This window comes from Prionailurus viverrinus, chromosome A2 (genome assembly GCF_022837055.1).
Source record: "Prionailurus viverrinus isolate Anna chromosome A2, UM_Priviv_1.0, whole genome shotgun sequence".
NCBI classification, from domain to species: Eukaryota; Metazoa; Chordata; class Mammalia; order Carnivora; family Felidae; genus Prionailurus; species Prionailurus viverrinus.
In genome coordinates this window covers 10,413,769-10,420,063 of record NC_062562.1, presented here as the reverse complement: position 1 = coordinate 10,420,063, position 6,295 = coordinate 10,413,769, and positions in this window count along the sequence as shown.

Below are 6,295 nucleotides of genomic sequence, written 5' to 3'. Positions count from 1 at the left end.
ATCTCTGAACCCTCCCTGGACCAGGTCAGATCCTAACTTCAAGGGCTCCCTCCACTTCTCCGGGGCATTCATATTGTTCTTATAATGCCGATGTGATGTCTGCCTTTCCCAGAGGAAAGGCTGAAAAAGTGTGAGCCACACATACAGTTTTCACTCAGCAATCGGTATGGCCCAGGGAAACATTCAATAAAGGTCTGTGAATTGGGAACAAATGCCTGGCATTGTCAGAATCGACACTCATCATGTTCCCTAACCCTGCAGGTATAAGCTGGAGTAATACCACCTCCCTCATTAAGACTATAGTATGAAAACATCTAATACAAGACTTGGGGCAGGGGCCCAAGAAGGGGAGTTCAAGAAATCTTTGTGGAGTGTGAATGAAGATGGTAAGGAGGTGGGGTGCCTGTGTGGCTCAGTTGGTTAAGCATCTGAGTCTTGGCTTCATCTCAGGTCATGATCTCATGGTTCGTGAGTCCAAGCCCTGCATTGGGCTCTGCACTGACAGCATGGAGCCTGCTTGGGATTCTCTCTCTCCCTCTCTCCCTGACCCTCCCCTACTTGCTCTCTCTCTCTGTCTCTCTCCAAAAAAAAAAAAAAAGATAAGGAGGAAACTATGACTCATCATAGGCTGGGGTAACTGTTAATTAATCAATTAATTAAGTTGATGAATTATATTTAGTATTACAATGTTAATAGTGGTCTAAATTTATTATTTGGTGACATTCTGTTGTTTTATTTTATGATGGTGAGCTGTCTGCTTGGAGCTCTCATGGGGGATCCAGACAGTCTGTAGACAGTTTAGGATGGCCAGTGGTGAAATGGGGGTACAGCAGGCTGTGGGAACCCCAAGGAGACCCCTGCCCTGGCCCAGCACAAGAAGTGGGGCTGAGCTATCCCCATACTGCATTTCCATTCTGGTTTGGCTGCAGACAAAATCACAACCTTTCTGAGTCAGAATTGCCTCACCTATTAACACCTGCTTGGAGAACTGTTCTGAGGAAGAAATAAAACAGCTTCTGGAAAGTGACTAGGCACAGCATGACCATTCAGCAGGCACTGGTTCAGAACCGGTTTTTGGAGCTGTGGATACACAGTCCTCAGGGGCTTACATACCAAGGCAACCCTTCTTTTCCATGGCTATGCTGCAGTTACTTGGGAAGCTCTTAAAAATATAGATGTTTGCATCCTCCTCTAGAAGATTCTGATTTAAGTCATCAAGGGGGGTCTTGACATAGATTTTTTTTTTAAAAGAGACCCAGGTGAACTGAATGTGTTACAAGGTTGAAAACCAGCAGTTTTGTGGGAAGGGACAGATAATAACTGAGCATATTAATAAACAAGATAATGTGGATGGTGAGCCATGTTTAAAATGGAAATAGACCAGAGAGGGGGTGACAGAGGATGACCACAGATGGTGACAGAGTGGTTGGACTGGGTCTTGGAGGAGACAGCTTTTGAGCCAGTCCTGGGAAGTGGATGTGCTTGATTCACATGACTCTTGCCTCCTCCCCTTACACTACTGGTTTTCCAACATCGCTGCACATTGGAAGCACTGAATGAATGTTAAAAAATGCCAATGCCTGGCTCCCATCCCTAGAGATCTGATTTAATGGAGCTGAGGGCATATATATCATAAAATTTATCATAATAACAATTTTATTTTTATGTTTTTAAGTTTATCTATCTATTTATTTAGAGAGTGTGTGTGTGTGTGTGTGTGTGTGCACATGTGTGCACGTGAGGGGAGGAGCAGAGACAGAGAGAGAGAATCCCAAGCAAAGATGCCAAACCCATGAACTGTGAGATCATGACTTCAGTCAAAATCAAGCGTCAGATGCTGAACTGACTGAGCCACCCAGGTGCCCCTATTTTTATTTATTTATTTATTTTTAAAGATTGTATTTTTTAGAGTAGTCTCTACATCCAATGTGGGGCTTGAACTTACAACCCTCAGATCAAGAATCACATGTTCTGCTGACTGAGCCGACCAGGCACCCCTATTTTAATTTTTAAAATCCTTTTTTGGGGGTGCCTGGGTGGCTCCGTCGGTTAAGTGTCCAACTTCAGCTTGGGTCATCATCTCACGGTTTGTGGGTTCAAGCCCTGTATCGGTGTCTGTGCTGACAGTATGGAGCTTGCTTGGGATCCTATCTCTCTTTGTCCCTCCCCCTGCCTCAAAATAAATAAATAAATTTAAAAAAACACAAAAAAAATTTTAGTGGAATTATAGGTTATTAATTTCTCTAAAGTTTTTTTATTGTAACCATTTTAAAAGGTAAAATTCAGTAGCACCGAGTACATTTACAATGTGGTGCAACCATCACCTCTAATTCCAGAACAGTTTCATCACTTCAAGTCAAAACCCTGTAATCATTAAGCAGTTCATTCTCCCCTTCTGCCAGCTCTTGCAATCATTATTCTGAATTAATTCTGTCTCTATAAATTTGCCTGTTCTTTTTTTAAATGTTTATTTTTGAGAGAGAGAGAGAGAGAGAGAGAGCAGGGAGGAGGAGCAGAAAGAAAGGGAGACACAGAATCCAAAGCAGGCTCCAGGCTCTGAGCTGTCAGCACAGAGCCCGATGCGGGGCTCGAACCCACAGACCGTGAGATCATGACCTGAGCCGAAGTCGGAGGCTTAACTGATTGAGCTACCCAGACACCCCTGCCTATTCTTTTCTTAAAAGTTTATTTACTTTATTTACTTTGAGAAAGAGAGAGAGAGAGAGCGTATGAGCAGAGGAGGGGCAGAGAGTGAGGGAGACAGAATCCCAAGCAGGCTCCATACTGTCAGTGCAGAGCCCTACACGGGGCTCAGTATCACCAACCGTGAGATCATGACCTGAGCCTAAATCAAAAGTCAGATGCTTAACAGACTGGGCCACCCTAATGCCCCTGTCTCTATAAATTTGCCTGTTCTTGTTCACAGTGGCCAAAAGGTAAATGCTGAATGTCCACGAATGGATGAATGCATAAACAATATGTGATCTATCCATATAACAGGATATTATTCAGACATAAAAAAGAATGAAGCTCTGTATGGACAGATTTTGCAAGTATCACTCTCAGGTGAAAAGAACCAGACACAAAAAGACACACAATGCGTGGTGTCCCAGGATTTCTAAAGCCCTAGATGACCATGACGTGTAGTGAAGCTTGGAAACCACCACCTTGTACCATATTGAGTTTCAATCAATAAAATATTGAGGTCTAGGCATAGGTTGACGCTGCCACAGTCATAGCCAACAATGACATCCCAGACCTGAAAGGAGCTTCCTTCTCAGGTAGATGTGGGTGGGGCACCCAGTCGCTACACTGCTTCGTGTCCTGGACTGTTTCACAGAAAAGTGAGGGGAGACCCTTTGCTGAATGTGCACACGCTCTGTGGACACCATTGTCCTGTGAGCTCATGGGCATAGGGGCAACATCCTGCCTCTACACACAGCCAGAGAATGGCCATGTGCTCACCCAAAGAATGCTCACCTCCCGGCACATGTGTGAAGCCATCTTTGTAGCAATAGAGCCGTTTCCTTGCTTGGTGCCTTGATTGTTGTTTTTTCCCCCTCTGGTCTTTTATTTTTATTTTAAAAAAGGTTTTAATTTAAATTCCAGTTAGTTACTATGTAGCATAATGTTAGTTTCATGGGTACACAATACAGTGATTCACTACTCCCATACAACACCCTGTGCTCATCCCAACTAGCACACTCCTTTATTCTTATCTCAACTAGCCCATGGTGCCATTTGAACCTCAGGTCCTGACCTCTGGGGCCCCCTTTGCTTGTGTCAGGGTTGCAGCAGTGAGAACTCGTGGTGACGAAAGGAGGCGGTGTTGCTCAAAGACTTGGCAAGTTCTTGTCGTCTCCGTCTCTCTTGAGGGGTAAACAACCCCCTGGGCGCCCGACAAGATGAGACTGGCATCTCGTCTTGCTGGATTTTGTTGGCCATGGTCTTGGAAGACGCCCGTGTGCCCCAGGCTCTCCTTCCCTCCCTGAACGTATCAAAGTTATGGGAGCCACTGAACTTGTGATACAACGGGGAACACAGGTGTGGGGCTGTCACTCGGAGCATTTGAGGAATGGGCACTCTGAGCCCGACAACAACTTCGAGATTGCTTGGAGAAAACCGAGGTTTAGGAAAGCGAAGTAAGTTAGGCTCAGCAGACAGCTCTCTCAGCCTCCTGAGGCCTCTTATTTTCTTTCCTTCATGGTTCAGGGTTCAGATCAATGGAAGAGAAATCGAAGAAGGGTTTGGCTAGTCCCCCAAGTCCAGCCTGAGAAGGTCATGTGAGCTCAACAGGATAAATGAGCCAGCCCAAACCACTCAGGGTGTCTTGAAGCAGGTCTGGCAACAAAACAGTTCTCTCTCAGACCTTGACTGAGTGAGCCCACAGTGCAGGGCCACGTTCTGCAGTCTGGTCTACCCCTTGCGCATCTATATGTCTCAACCGCTCTCATTCCTGCCAATCAGTATGATGTAGGTGTATGTGTGTATGAGGGAGTGTGTGTGTGTAAGGGGGGGCAGGTAGAGGGAATGCAAATACGTGGGCATTCTTCACTTTAGAGCAAGCCGATAGCTGAGTGGAAGTCACAGTAACATAATGGTTAAAGACACAGGTTGTAGAATCAGACTGTCTGGTTGGGTTGCCCGACCTCAGTGACTTAAATAACATAAGCTCTTAGTGGCTTGGTTTCCATGTCTGTAAAGAAGAGACAATAAAGTCCATCTTGCTTTGCTGTTGTAAAGAGTTAATATAGTCAAAGCACTTAAAAGAGCGTCTCTTATTTATAGAACACTCTATTTTACTTCCTGCATACCTCTTGGATTCATCCCTTTCTCTCCAGAATCAGTTCTTAGTTGGGATGGCCAATATCCATGACCTGGACAGTGGCTGCAGATTCCTAACTGATCTCCACTAGCAGGCGTGAGCCCTGGACAAGCCCCTGCCACACCCCAGGACACCAGCCTCTTTACACTAGGAGATTGGCTCTGGTCAGCGAGTTGGTGTTTTGGAAGCTGCATGGCGTGTGCACTGTATGTCTTTTTCATAATGAGGGCGGAGAAAAGGAGAGGGGAAGGAGGTGGCTGTAAATTGATACCATCAATGGACTGAGCCAAGTCTGCTGGGAAGAGGCCTGGTTCACCCTGTTGTGGGATGCAATGACTTAATAGTAATTAATGATGGCTACAATCGTTGTGCACGTGATAAAGATAAAAGAATGATTATAATGTATTAGTGCCATGAGCCAGCAGAAATGGCAACTGTGGTTACTCTTGCAATGAAGAGTCACAAACATGTTTTTGTGTTCAGAAATGGGTGAGGAAAGAGATGGGAATGAATGAGTGAGTGAGAGAGGATTCTAGCAAGTGTGTGGAAACTTACTGCCAGAAAAGGGATTATGCTAGAATTGCCTGCACAGAGCCGATGCTCACAGGGCTGTCAGCTACGTGTCAATTGATAAGACATCGTGGATCTCAAGGGGGCTCCACTGGTGAGTTATCAAGGCCTTCTGGATGCCTTTCCATCATGGGTGGAAAATGTCTATGTGAAATAAGGTCTTCCAAATACTGGCCTCCTGAAGTTCTCTTGATTGTGGACAAGACACGGGGCCATTCCTGCTGGGGGGGCAGGGAGGCTTACTGGTGTTACACAGGAAGCTTACTGGTGTTACTCCCACAGTGGGAGGAACATTTTTAAAATTTATTTATTATGAACTACTGGGACCTTATGAAGATAAAAAGCTTCTGCACAGCAAAGGAAACAACCAACAAAACTAAAAGGCAACCAACGGAATGGGAAAAGATATTTGCAAATGACATATCGGACAAAGGGCTAGTATCCAAAATCTATAAAGAGCTCACCAAACTCCACACCCGAAAAACAAATAACCCAGTGAAGAAATAGGCAGAAAACATAAATAGACACTTCTTTAAAGAAGACATCCGGATGGCCAAAAGGCACATGAAAAGATGTTCAACGTCGCTCCTTATCAGGGAAATACAAATCAAAACCACACTCAGATATCACCTCACGCCAGAGTGGCCAAAATGAACAAATCAGGAGACTATAGATGCTGGCGAGGATGTGGAGAAACGGGAACCCTCTTGCACTGTTGGTGGGAATGCAAATTGGTGCGACCGCTCTGGAAAGCAGTGTGGAGGTTCCTCAGAAAATTAAAAATAGACCTATCCTATGATCCAGCAATAGCACTGCTAGGAATTTACCCAAGGGATACAGGAGTACTGATGCATAGAGGCACCTGTACCCCAATGTTTATAGCAACACTCTCAACAATAG